This window comes from Lissotriton vulgaris, chromosome 3_1 (genome assembly GCF_964263255.1).
Source record: "Lissotriton vulgaris chromosome 3_1, aLisVul1.2, whole genome shotgun sequence".
NCBI classification, from domain to species: Eukaryota; Metazoa; Chordata; class Amphibia; order Caudata; family Salamandridae; genus Lissotriton; species Lissotriton vulgaris.
The window spans coordinates 1081371620-1081386848 of record NC_141689.1 but is presented as its reverse complement, the minus strand read 5'-3'; the positions used below and the strand labels follow the sequence as shown (position 1 = coordinate 1081386848).

At 44.6% G+C, this 15229-nt stretch overlaps 1 protein-coding gene across 1 annotated transcript in view; it reads right to left on the bottom strand.

Annotated features, from left to right (window-relative positions):
- Positions 1-298: 298 nt before the first annotated feature.
- The window catches only part of LOC147727443 (serum albumin-like), a 217678-nt gene continuing 202747 nt past the window's right edge, over positions 299-15229 (bottom strand). The window contains exon 15 of the mRNA XM_086961515.1: positions 299-480. The gene's annotated coding sequence lies outside the window, so the exon portion shown is untranslated. The remainder of the gene's footprint in view (positions 481-15229) is intronic.

Here is a 15229-nt window from a genome sequence, read left to right as displayed (position 1 = left end):
TGGTCTTTTCTATCCTTCATCAAAAATCAAAAAAATATTTTAAACACAGTCATACAGACAGACAGGCATGTCAGGAGAAAGGCAGCTAAAGAGAGATTGATAACAAAAAGAACAGACTGTCAGAGATAGGGCAAAAACAGTGATAAGTAATGGGTCGGTATTTGCCTTGAGTTTCCTTTTTCTGAGTAGCTTTACATCAGTGTGTACAGGCCTCACAGGCATGAGGCTCTGTATTTGGGTGCACAAGGCACTTTTCAGTCATGGTCACATTCCAGCAGAAAATTACAAAAATAGCAAGTCATTTCAGAATATTTATTCTTCACTGCAAACAAGACGAGCAGGGGATAGCTGAGATGTAGCATTATTTTTCTTGTGATGCCATTCTTGTTTGAAGCAGGAAATCAGAGGATTATTGTTCAAGGTTCGGAATTGTGAAGTAACGATGTCTTGGCTTGGACATATCTTTGGATCTTTTCATTTCTGCAATACAAAAATAAAACCAAGAAAATTTGAAGTAGTCACATGGTGCATTTGTTTTCAAGCTGTAAAAATAATGTATACACAATCAAAAAACCCAACGCAACCAATAAGTGGAAATTACCGAGGTGTAAGGAAAGAACATATACATTAAAAAAGAAGTCTGTGCCATGCTAACAGTAAAAAGTGCTACACAAATGCTGATAACATAACACATGGTATTGGACAATAGTAAAGGAAAGGCTACCTCTGCACTTGCGAGTACCGTAAACATATGGATTTCCTTTTAAAGGTCTGTATGGAGAGTCAGGTGCAGTCATGGCTGGCATCTACGGGGAGTGGTGGGGTGGGCAAATGGGTGGTGGGTAAAAATAAAAAACCCTTACCTTAAACACGGCCTCCACCTCGCTGCACGTCCTCCTCCTGCTGCTGTAGTCTGACGTAGGCCCCAGTCAACTGCCTTAACCAATTCTGGTGCTGCTCTCACCAGCACGAAAGAAGCTCCAGGATTGGTGGGAACAGCCTCTCTTGCTTCTCCTGAGGACACTACAGCCCTACAATTGCTCTAATCCGGCTGTCTTAAGACAGCTGCGTTAGAGCTTTCAAAGTGTGCATGTCAGGCTTGCTGTCATAAGCCGGCCGGCCAAAGGAACATGCGCACTTTGATAAGTGCCCAGCAGCCCTCCCTCCTCCCTGCTGCCGTCACTCTGCAAACCCCCGCCCGTCCTGACCCTCAGTTTGGGAATGGGGATGAAAAATAAAATGGTAATAAATTAACTTTATTACCATTTTAATTTTTGTCTCTGGGGCTTTGGGGGGAAATTTAGATGGCGGGGTGAAGCTCCTCTACTCTCATGGAGACCCACCCTTGGTCAGTTGTATTTCGACCTGTGGATATCTGCTTTTAACTGCTAAGGATAGGAAAATTGATTGATACCTAGGGTGCAGAACAGCCTCAGTTTTCATGTGAGCTGTGGTGGAGCTCTCTAGAAGCTGAATAAACTAATGCCTACAAGGTAAAAGCAGGTTTCTGTGAGGACTACTTGCCTTCACTTTGTAGCTGTGGATTAAGTAACAGACATCATATAAAATGTGGTTAAAGCCTTTGAGCACCAGTAAAAAAGATTATATTCAAGAAAAAAATGAATACCATTTTAAAACCACTTTAGTAAAAGAAGAGAACAAGGTCAAAAAAAAGTTTGGGTATTTAGGAATTATGAATTTGTAAAAGAAAAAGCAAAAGGCATCTGCAGAAAAAAATTGGAATCTCAAATCATAGCGCCAGTCTACATGGCACTGGTAACAAGGAGGAACTTTTTCAGGCCTACCCTGGTCAAGAGTAAATTGATTTTCTAACTAAAGTAGAGGATAATTTGGAGTCTGGAAAATATGGGACATATGTCAAAAATAGATGGATGTCCCATCCACTCTCTTTAAAGTTTCTAAGTGTGGCAGACAGGACATCTTTCTACATTTGGCAGACAAACTCTAAATCGACCCTTAAATCAGAAGGAACAACTGTTGACAGTGGCACACTCATGCTCCCTTGGCAGTTACAGTTTGTTAATTTGTCCCATTCAGAGCATTTGACTGCTTATTTTAAAACTTTGACAGGATTTTATATTTGATGTATCGGACCTGTGGAGCCTATCACAGCCACGGTTCCATGCCGTGTCAACAAGAGGTTTATGACTTCCAAAAAAAGAGTAAGAGTTTGATTTGGAAATTGGTGGATGCAGTGCATATGCCAAAAATTTGTGGATGTTCAATCCTCCATATCGAAACACTCTAAGTCAGAAACCTAGTATCTTTTTCAGAAAGTGAAAAGCTCCAACGGCCCAACCTATGGCTGAGATAGGCACCAGATTGTCTGAGTGGGATAAACCTATACATTATAGCCACCAAAGGATCTTTATTGCTGTGGTCATTTTACAGACTATACCTTTCTTCATTTATTTTATAGAAGTAATCATGTAGTGATTGATGATGCCCTATATGCATCACTATTCTTTCCCAAGCTCGAACATCACTAGTTTTAAGCAGTTCCTTTGTTTTATGATCAAAACTATCCAAATATGCATGATTCCAAAATAGTGGAAGGAGGTCTCCAGCCTTCTCATCTCATATGGTCTCTAAACCCAAATGAGGCTGGTACATTCTTATAACCTGCTTCCATCTCCACTTAAAAGATAATCCCTCTTCAGCTTGTCACTCTGCCTACTCCCCCTCCCGCGCCCCTACCGAGGTGATAGGATCCGTTGCAGCTGATGGAAGACTTACATCAATAGTCTTTTCCTACTCAGGTTCACTGTTGGAATGGGACTAAAGAGTTAGGAATACATAACATGCAATGGGAACCTGGTTGGCTGTTTCACCTTGTCCAGAGGTCAACATGTATCAAATGTTCATTAAAAATGGTTAAACGTAAAATAATAGGCACTTTCATACAGTTTATAAGGAAACCCATTACACAGTTTATCTTAGAGAAAGTCTGTGATAAATTGGCATCTTCCTAAACCTCCTCCTATTCCAGTACCTTATCCCACCTCACAGCAACACAAGTGTCCCCTGTGGAGAAGCACTGCAAGAATCAGGTAAATGCAAGCACCTGTAAAAGGCCTTACCCCGGCTAAAAGAGGTGTTGATCTTAGATACATCTGTCCAGAAAAGCCCACGGCAATGCATCAAAGAAGATGCCTGAGACCCAAAGTAAGGAGGTTGATGAGGATATGGTCAACAATGCTGTCAATGACTCCTCCTCCTTCTTTGTCCAGTGATATTGATGATGGCTTTAACCTAGGTGATTTTCCTCAAGATCTTCTTCATGGTGCCACTGCTACACTGGCCCACAAAGACCTTACCATCTCTATATCCTCCATTCGGAATTTGCTAGGAGAGCCTATGTTTGACGCTCTGAGAAACTCATTGACTCCAAATATTGCTCCCCCTCGCCACACGAAACAGGCATTGTCCTCCCCTGGCTCTCTGCACCACTGGAGAAATCAACTTGGTGCCCCATCCACCTTTAAAAAGGTGCACCCTGCGCAAAACAATGAAAATGGCCCCTAGGTCCATGAATGTGCTGCCCCCAGGGCAGCCGCGAACTCGGGCTGCCCTGGGGGCAAGGCATTTCTTTGAAAAACAGAGCAGCTGCTTTACAGCCCACTCCATGTTTTCACAGTGGAGGCAGCAACGCTCCTGCACGTTTAAAGAGAATTAGAGATCCCTTGCAGGCGGGTGCAGTGAGTGACTGCAACTGCCTGCAAGGGTATGACTGCTTTCCCCCTGCCAGAGGGCTGCACTCAGTGCGCCTTCTGAAAGCGTCTTTGCCTCTGTGCCTGTGTCTTTAATAGGGCGCGGGCCCATGGGCAAAGTGATTCCCTCATTTGCATGGAGCACGCCCTTATGCAAATGAGGGAACACCCCCTCAATATAGCGCTGGTGCTTTATGTGCGCTAGCACAATCGCTATTACAGAAGGGGCAGCACAACTGTCTGCGGCCCCTTCTATAATACCAAAGTGCCCCGGGGTCGTGCAAATGCCCGTTGCACCCCAGGGGCACTTGATGTAATACGGCCTATGATATTTTGTACATCTGTCAAATTGGTGACTGCCATCACATATGGTGACTGAGAAGAAATTGGTAGGGTTTTATGCATGAGGAGTAGAAGTATGCATCATTCAAAAGTGAAAAGAAAAACCTAAAAAACACTAGCTTTCAGAAAATATTAATTTAATTGTACAAATCCGGCATACGTTATAATATGATACAACTAGGCTTACTGTCTGTGTCCCCAAATTGTAGCATTAAAACAGCCACATATTTTGAAACTTTGGAAGAAAGTATGCATTCTTGTACATTTGAGTTTAAAGCGTTATTTTAGGACTGCTGGTCAAACAATACATTTAATATTTGAGTTGATGTATGGTAAGAAAAGGTTGTTGGCACTACATGTTTGTAATTGGGCCTTTCACTCACGTAAATAACCTCCATGCTTTTTAATCTGTTCAGCTCTTTCCGTCTTCATAACCCCCAATCCCCCACACTCTGGCTTCTGTTTTGCAGCTTGCCTATGCCATCATCCTAAAGTCTGACTTCCATATTTAGAGCCTTTAGAGTAAGCGACTGAGACAGTGAACTCCATTTTATGAAGCTCTGAGAGTGAGGGCCCTATCTGCCAGCTTCCATACCCGACAATTGCCTGTTTTTAAAGTTAAACTACAGCTTCGGCGTTGCTCTTACTTCATTCTAATTATTGCACAAAGGGCAGGCAAAAGGCATGTCTGTGGGCAAGTTCCACACAGAAAGAAACATTAGTCTTTCTTTCATTTTCATCATTTTCATGTTGTCTAGCTTAGAGTCACCATACATTGATATTTTGGCTACGTCAATGCATCCGAACACCACCATCATATTCCTTCCTTTGTACATAACAACCTTTCAATCATGCATTGAAATGCATAAAGTAACGTGTATTTGTATCTTGGTGCTTAATAGCAGATGTTCATTGTTATTAGACAGTACTCACTTTAACACCTGGAACGACGGAAGGCTGAGTGAACCCACTTCAATTTGGACATTGTGACCATGAGGTCAAACACAGACTCCTGGAGAGGACGCATCTGTTCACTGATCCAGTATCTGTTTGTGTCTTTTATTAAAATATTTTCAACGTGCTTTACATGCAGTTGTGGGTTGAAACATTTAGAGAAGGTGAACCAGTGGTGGATGATGCTTGCAAATGACTGGCATTGAGAAAAGAATATACTACGCATGTTTACCCGGGGGTCTGGAACCATGGGGGAAGTATGAAGTCTGAAATATCGAGTATGACAAATTATTATACCGTACTATCATAGACAAAATAGCGGAGACGAAAACATTAAACAGTAAATGCAAGTAGGGAAGTATAAAATGTACTATTCTTAACTCTACTTCTATGCACAGTGAAGATATATATTACAATTTGGCGGTAGCCACTCTGTAGTTATAGTTAGGGTTAGCAGAGATAGGAATTCTATGGATTTTTCACCATTATTAACTTTGGGCCTGTTTGGCGAACCTTGAAAAAACATTTGCAGACCTACTTCTCTTTCTACATATGTGGAGTATACAAGGGGGTAATATATATATTACAGAGTGGCAGTTGCCACTCTGTAACTACAGTTAGGACAGTTAGGATTCCTAGAGATAGGAATTACTCAGATTTTTGTCTGCTAATATCCTTTCCACCATTTGATGAATGTCCACAAAACTTTTCAGACCTATTGCTTTTCTACTTTGGCGGACGATGCTAAGTTTTGCTGAGATTTGTCTAGGGACCCCAAAGAAACAAGCATTTACAATGCAACGGTCTCGCCTTTGCCAAAGTTAGAGCTATTGGCATTGTAAATGACAACATTTTTATTTATGTGTTGGTTTTGAAAACAGATAAATAAATGGCATTGTCATTTACAATGTCAATAGCCATACAACTTGTAATTACATTACACACACAGAGGCTCACACGCACACATACAATCTTACTACCACACACAATTTCTCTCTCACACAGTCTTCTCTCTCCCACACAATTTGTCTGTCTCTATCGTGCACACACACTTACAATCTCACACAAACGCTCACACATAAACTCTCAACCACACACACAATAATTATCACTCTCACATACACACTCACACACAATCTTTCTGAGGCAAACACTTGCAATTATTTCCACACACACAAATGATCTCTCTCACGCACACATAATCTGTCTATCTTTTACACACACAATCCCTTTTACAATCTGCCCCCCTCTCTCATACACACAGACACACACGCAGTACGGAGGTGACAATCAGATGCACCCCTGAGAAGCCTGCCTCAGGAGACAGGCGTCTGTGGAGACACAACCAGGATGAGACAAGCACACACTCTCTCAGGAGCCGTCACGGGTGGAGCGAGCCTATTGGCACCAGCTGCGCGTCACCAGAGAGGCCTTAATTCGGGGTTATTCACACATTCATGGAAAGGTGAAATGAGGAGAGGGGGTTCAGACTGCAGGCACGAGCAGAAATGTGCACAAACGCGTCTGCACGTATATAATTACACACTGAACATACGTGTGGGTGTGTAAATAATATCCAATGTATAGCTACATTAAACTGCCTCACTACAACCACATATAAATGTTATTATATACGTATCTATATGAGCATAGATTATGCAGCCCTATATCACGGAAATAAACGCCCCCTTCATCGCCGTTCCTGCCCGGATCTCACTGTCCTCAAGAGCAGGTTCAAGCCTCGGTTGTTTTAAATGTCTATGCTTCTCAGAAGTAGCGCCCAGATGCCCCACCCGGGCATTATAGAGTAGGGATCAGATTTAGATAAAATAAAGTCTTAAAAAAACAAACGCGTGCCTTTCATTGCTATCCATGTAGACTCCAAACGGACTGTCATGAAAAAGCACATTAGGTACAAGCCGACCAGGCAATCCGAGCAGAGTGAAGCTGAACTGCCCGTAAACTGCTGAGCTGCCGGTAAATTATTATAATGCAGCTACAATCTATTGCCGGAACCTTCAGAAGACTAGAATATCATAAGCAGCGGCTGCGTTTTACTATCATATGGCACCTTACCTAATTGAAAACACTGCCCCATCTTTAAAAAAGTACACTTAAAAGCCAGCGCTGTCACAATATTAAATCAAAGCCATCAACGAAATCAAGTAATAGCCGCTCTAATGACTTACCACCGCTGAACCGTAATTACAATGTTTTCCATTGTTTACTAGCTCCGACAGCGGAAGCGAAACCTTCCTTGGGGCGGGACTTCCGTCTTTGGAAGCCCGCGCACGCGCCCACGGAGAAGCAGTGCTGGTGACACGGGGCTCATGCCCGAGGGAGGGCTCATGCCCGAGGGAGAGCCCCGCGGAGGCTGCAAGACTTTAGAATGACGGTAAGTAGGGGGGCGCTTGCATGTATGCGGGGGGCGGAGCTTGCATGTATGGGGGGGCGGCGCTTGCATGTATGCGGGGGGGCGGCGCTTGCATGTATGCGGCGGGCGGGGGCGGCACTTGCATGTATACGGCGGGGGCGCTTCTATGTATGCGGCGGCGGCAAGGGGGAGGGGGGCCCGCCTCTATGTATGCGGCGGCGGGGGGAGGGGTCCTTCTATGTATGCGGCGGCGGGGGAGGTGGGGGGGCTTCTATGTATGCGGCGGCGGGGGCCTTCTATGTATGCGGCGGGGGGGAGGGCGCTTCTATGTATGCAGCGTTGTGGGGGGGAGGGGGGCCTTTGTATGTGTGTAGGTGCGTTCCTGTGTGTGTGTGCCTTCCTGCCTGCATGTGTGTGTTCAGTGTGGCTTTCCTTGCGCATGGGATTATGAGGCACGGCGACGTGCGCTCTCACGAGGTACAATCTCCGGCAGGAGAAGCTCGTGACAGTCTGCTGTCCACATTCCCCCAAAAGTGATTGCATAAGTTGTCTCGCCCTAGACGCAAAAGCTTCGCCTTTGCTTCGTCTAGGCGAGACCTAAAAAGGGGGTCTCAAAACGCCTAATTCCACCAATGCATTTGCCATAGACTTCGCACTCTTGCATAGCGTGAGAAATAGCAGTCGGATTTGAATTAAATTTGGCAGGAATATAGTTTATGGTATGTAGCTGATCCTATTTGATAGTAGAAATAAATAGGGTAAGTATTTTTAAAGATATAAGGCTCTAATAGTTAGTGATGCATCAAGCTTCTGTTTTTTGTGGTCATTTTGCTGTAGTTCTGTGGTACTTGCCAAAGACAAGGCAGCAGCCAAGTTATTTTTTAGCATATTCTGCCTGTGTTGTGGATTAGGGCCTCACATAAAGAGTAGTAGGTTTTATATTTTTCCCTATCTATTACCATTTTAATAGAGTGGTAGGAGATAGGTTTATAGGTTTCTATATGTTTTTTTAAAAAGGCCACACCATATCTAGGAAATACAGTGGTACTTAAAAAATGTATTGCAAACATTAAATATGTTAAAAAGTTAACTATATACTATTCTACACTAATTTACAAATATAGTGTCCTACAGCGCATTTTTTACATATTTGCTTTTTAAAAAAAATGGAAAAAAGAAAAATACACTGAACTGCACTATATATCACAAATCTAGTGTCTAACAATGTATTTTTTATTTAACATATTTTTTAAATAAAAATTCTGGTAACTACAGTGTTACTTTTAGGTACTAGCAGGGTACTGCCTAAAACTTTCTTTTAAATATATAGAAAATATAAATACATTTTCTTACCTATTGCTACTTTAATAACGTGGAAAAGGTCAGTGAACAACAATAAAACCTACTACTTATCTATATCCAAGGCCCTAACCCAGAACACAGCCAAAGTGCGGTGAAAACAACTTTTCTGCCTTTTATATTTGTAAACAATATATTGCCTTGGGATCAGCATTTATCATGGAATACCACAAAGTTACCACGGTATACGTGGCCCAAGATAGCTGAGTGTTTTGTCACTTATAACTTTAGAAGTACTTACCCAAATTTGAGCTAATATCTAAATGTACCCTTTCCATAACATACATTCCTGCCAATTTTACCTACATCCATTCAGCCACTTACACACTACTTCTCTTTAACCCTTTAATTGCTGCCGACGGCCAACGGTCGTCACGAGCGCTACCTCCCCAGTGCTGCGCACGACCGTTGGCCGTCGGGTCAGCATTCGTTCTCCGAACGTTCAGCACTGGGCGCTGAACGTTCGACGCGTAAAGTACACTCTAATACAGCACACTCCACTCTACTGTATGCCACTACACACTATGCCACTACTCTCTATGCCATTCCACACTAGACTATTGGACTCTACGCCACTCCTCTATATATGTCACTCTACTCTATGCCACTCCACTCTATCACACTCCTATGTATGCCACTCCACTATACGCTATTCCACTCTATGCCACTCAGATCTACACCACTCGATGCCATTACACACTATGCTATTCTACTCTACAACTTTCAACTATATGGCACTCAACTCAATGACACTCCACCCTATGCCACTCCACTATACATTATTCCACTCTATGCCACTCCATTCTACACCACTCCATGCTACAATACACTATTCTACAGCACTCTACACCACCCCACTGTACGCCAAAACAATGTACACTATTTCACTCTATGCCACTCCACTCAATGCTGTTCCAGTGTAAGTGGCAGTGCACTCTAGTCAGCACTCTAGACAGTTCCACTATATGCCACTACACTCTAGACCTTTCCACTGTATGCCACTCCACTGTACGTCACGCCACTGAACATCACTTCACTATATGTCACTCCACTGTACGCCACTCTACTTGGCGCTATTTCTCTTAATGCCACTCAACTCTACACCACTCCACTCTACTCCACTATATGCCCCTTTACTCTATGCCATTCAACTGTGCGACAATCCACAGCAATCCATTGTACGGTATTCCACCCTATGCCACTTCATTATGTGCCACTCCATTATACACACTCAACTCTATGCCGCAACATGCTACGCTATTCTACTCTATGCCAATGGTCTCTATGCCTCTCCAATATTCCACATTATGCCATTCCACTCTATGAAACTCCAATCTATGTCACTCCATTCTATGCCACTCCACTGTACACCACTCCACTCTATGCTACTACACTCCACACCACTCCTCACCTTGCTCTATGCCACTCCACTCTATGTCACTCCACGCTACGCCACTTCACTCTATACTACTGTAAGGCACTCCACTTTAAGCCGCTCCTACTCTACTGTATTCCACTCAACTGTACGCCATTACACTCTATGCCACACCACTCTATGCCACTCTGCTGTATTTCAGTCCACACTATTGCACTCTACTGTACACCACTGCACTCTACACAACTCCATTGTATGGTACTCCACTCTACGTTATTCCGTTGTACACCATCTTACTCTGTGCCACTGTACACAACTACATTTCACTCTACACCATTCCACTCTATGACACTCTACTGTACACTGTTCCACTCTGTGCTACTCTGCTATACACCACAACCCTGCACGCAATTCCACTCTATGCCACTCCACTCCATCCTACTTCACCCCACTCCACTATAATCTGTTCCACTCTATGCCACTCTACGCCGCTCCACTCTTTGCTTTTCCACTCTACACCTCTACACTCTATGACACTCCACTCTACACTGTTCTATACACTCAACAGTACACCACCTCACTCCGGGTCACTCTACTTTACATTATTCCACTCTATGTCACTCCACTGTTTTCCACTGTACGCCACTCCACTCTACGCTATTTCACTGTTTCCACTTCAGGCAACTCTACTGAATGTCACTCTACTGTACACCAATGAACTCTTTGCCAGTCCACTCTACACTATTCCATTGTATGATACTCAACTTTACACCACTCCACTCTTTGCCACTCTACTGTACACCGGTGAACTCCACCCAACTCCACTCTATGCCACTCCACTCTATGCTAGTCCACTGTACGCCACTCAGCTCCATGCTACTGTACTCCACTACACTCTACGCCACTCCACTCTAGGGCACTCCGTTGTTCACCACTGTACTGTATGCCAATCCACTATCTCCCACTCTTCTGTGCCACTCCACTCAACACAACTCAACTCTATGCCACTCCACTCTACTCTACTCCACTCCATTCTACTCTAGTCCACGTTATGCCACTTGACTGTATGCCATTCTGTGCCACTCCACTCTCCGCTATTTGGCTCTATGACACTCCACTCTACACCAATACACTCTATGCTATTCCACTCTACACCACCCCACTCTGCACCATTCCCCTCTTCATTATTGTACTCCATTCCACTCAAATCTACAGCACACTCCTGTACACCACTCAACTCTATGAAACTTCACTCTACCCAACTCCACTCCATGCATTTCCACTCCATTCCACTTGACCATATGCCACTGTTCGCCACTTCACTGTACACCACTCCACTTTACATCATTCCAATCTACGCCACTTCACTTTTATGCCACTCCACTCTATGCCACTCAAATTTATGCTACTCCACTCTACGCCAAGCCAATGTACCCTATTGCACTCTACGCCAGTCTTCTCTGTCACTCCACTTTATGCTATTTCCCTCTATGGCACTTAACTCTTTGCCACTCTATGCCATTCACTCTAAACTATTCTACTCTACATCACTCCACTTTACACACTCTACTGTAAACCCCTCTACTCTAAGGAACTCCACTCTATGCCTTTCCACGCTATTCCATTCTATGCCACTTGACTCTATACCAGTCTACACTGCAACACTTTACAATATTCGACTCAACACCAAATGACTCTATGGCACTCTATGCCCCTCCATGCTATGCTATTCAATTCCACACCACTCTACTCTACATTACTCCACTATATGCTATTCTACTCTACGCCATTCCACTCTGCTCGAATCAACTCTGACATTCAACATTTTGCTACTTAACTGTACCACACTCCACTCTACCCCATTCCACACTATGCTATTCCACTCTACACCACTCCACGCCACTTAATTTACTCTATTCCACTCAATGCCACTACACTCTATGCCACACTAGTGTATGCTAACCAATCTGCAAACCTCCAGTATACACCACAACACAGTACGCTATTTCACTCTCCATTCCACTCTACTTCACTGCACTCCACTTCACTCCACTCCACTCCACGATATTCCACTCTGCACCACTCCAATGTAGCCCCCTCTACTGTACGCTAGTTTATTATATTCCACTCCACTCTATGGTACTCCACTCTGCATCACTCTACTCTATGCCACTCTAGTGTATGCCACAACACTGTATGCCCCTCTACTCTACACCACTCCAGTACACTCTATTGTACGCCACTCCTTGCTAAGCTACTCTACTTTATGCCACATCACTCTACGCCAAACCACTTTTACGCTTTGACACTGTGCACAAGTTCACTCTATGCCACTTCACTCCATCCTACCCCACTCCACTCTACATCACTCCATTTTATTCCAATCTACTCTACACCACTCCACTCTATGATATTCCACTCTATGCCACTCCCCTCTATGGCACTCTACTCTACGTTACTCTATTCTATGCTACTGCACTCTCTGCCACCCCACTCCACTCTACTTTTATTCCACTCTACGTCACTCCACTCCCCTCCATTGTACGCCGCTCCACGCTATGCTGCTCCACTTTATGCCACTCCACTCTACCCCACACTACTGTACACCATGACACTGTACACTATGCAACTCTATTCCACTCCACTCCATTCTACCTCACTCCACTCTACTGTATTCTGCTCTACACCACTCCACTTTACGCCACTCCACTATATGCCACACCGCTCCACGCTATGCTACTCCACTTTATGCCACTACACGCTACCCCACACTACTGTACACCATGACACTGTACACTATGCAACTCTATTCCACTCCACTCGATTCTACCTCACTCCACTCTACTGTATTCTGCTCTACACCACTCCACTTTACGCCACTCCACTATATGCCACACCACTCTAAGCTATTCCACTGTATGCCACTCCACACCACTCTACTGAACATCAGTACACTGTACGCCACGGCACATTTCACCATTCCACTCTATGCTATTCTATTGTATGATATGCTACTCTATATCAACTCAAGTAAGCTTTATTCGGCTTTTGAATTTAAAACCATAAAAGCAGCAGAGAAAAAATACAGACATGCAAAAATTAACTCAGCAAGTCAATTCATAATTAAAAGAAAACATTTAAAACAAACTAGAACGGTTTAGCAAATCAACTATTCAAAATAATAACCCAAGATACACAGAGTCCTCCTTTATCACCAGGTATTGTGGTGATTTGGTACTCGGGGGCCAGGGTAAAAGTCATGCAGGTCCCAAATACGAATGGAGCCATCTCCAACTTTGTGCTGGGTAGAACGTAAGTAGGGGGCAATGTTCCTGTGTTTAAATTTAATTAAAATCAGATCTCCCGGAACGTCTTTTGGCAGAGAACCAAGCCACCCCACCCTCCTGACGCTCAGTATCCCGCCATTTAACACAGATAGTAACGGTCTATTGTTTTTGAGCCAAAAAATTGCTTTATTCAGTAGGTCCTGGTGTAGTTCACGTTTACCCGGGCTGAGTGCAGGGACCCCAGATAGAACGGTAACGTATGGGGCGGCTTCGGGGGGTAGATCAATTCGATGCCTTCTTTCTGGTACTCTGTGAGGGGCATGTTTGAGATTAAGAGGAGCATTGCGACCACTTAGAATGGATGGTATAAAAGGGGGGTCACAAGTTGGAAGTATACTGGAAGCATTGTTCACAGACCTTTCATGAGTGTTAGTGAGGGTAGAGCATGTGGGTGTCACGGTGTTAACAGTTAGCGGATAGGACCTTATTACAGTGTTTTCGATCCTGGTCAGCCTGTCCCCCAAATCATTAATTTTTTCGACCAGTGGTGAAAGAGCAGTGTTTAACAGTCGTTCGATTTGGGCCAGTAGGGTCGAGTGAAGGGGGGATACGGGGTCATTTGGTCGAGTTTCAGCCTTATCCAATGTTAATAAGACTGGGTTTGGGGCGGATAAATGGGGGCTGCAGATATTTGTTTGAGGGGGGGTTGTTTCGCGGTATGCGGGGGGAGTGCAAATTGCTTGGTCAGTGTCTCTAGCCGCAATAGGGGTAGTTAGTACATCCTGGACATAGGTTGTGCCACACATGGCATTCAATTCTTCCCAGATGGACATCGTAGTTGGGAGACAGGATGCCGGAGACAACAGTATACAGTACACAACGGTAGAGATGGGAAGGATAGCGCCTGACTGTACCTCCTCCTGTGATGGAGCCAAGTGTAGTGGCCCGTCCCGTCCTCCTCTGGCCTCTGAGGGCCACAGAGGGCCCGCCCTTTGCCCGGGCTTCGCCCGCGCGTGTCCCGCGACGCGGGAGCTCTGCTTCAGATTTAGGCGCCGGCGGGCGCGGGCACAGCGTCAGCGGCGTCCTGGCCGCAAGTATTGCCGGGATTTGTAGTCCCCCGGTCAGGAAGCACTGCGGAGGTGACCCAGTGTCCTCCGTGGGTCTGGGTGCCTGTGTTGTGGCGTGGAGGTAAGGAGCGTCGTCCTCCGTGCTCCGCTCTATGCCCCTTGCTCAGTCCTCTATATCACTATACACCACTCCACTCTATGTCATCAAACTCTATGCCAGTCCAATCTATGTCACTCCACTCTGTGCCACTGCACATTTCAACAGTCCACTCTATGCTATTCTATTGTATGATATGCTACTCTATATCACTATACACCACTCCACTCTATGCCATCAAACTCTATGCCAGTCCAATCTATGTCACTCCTCTCTGTGCCACTCCACTCTACGCCAGTACACTGTACGCTATTCAAATCTGCGCTACTCCACACCACTCTACTGTACACCACTGCACTCTATACCACTCCACTGCATGTCACTCTACTCTACACTATTCCCTTTTTTTGGTCCTCATCCTGCCAATTAACCTGTTGGCAATACTCACTTCCCCCTGCGAGAACAAAATGGGAATAGAGTCTTTCCAGATAAGAAATCTAGCTGTTTCAATTCCAACCCCTCTTACACATAAGACGCAAGAATACCAAAGAGAGGGAATAGGACCGACAGCTATTTGTTGGCTTAATCATTGGATCCCGTTCCTCTGGCACCACTTAACCAACAAAGCCCAAGTCATTCCTCG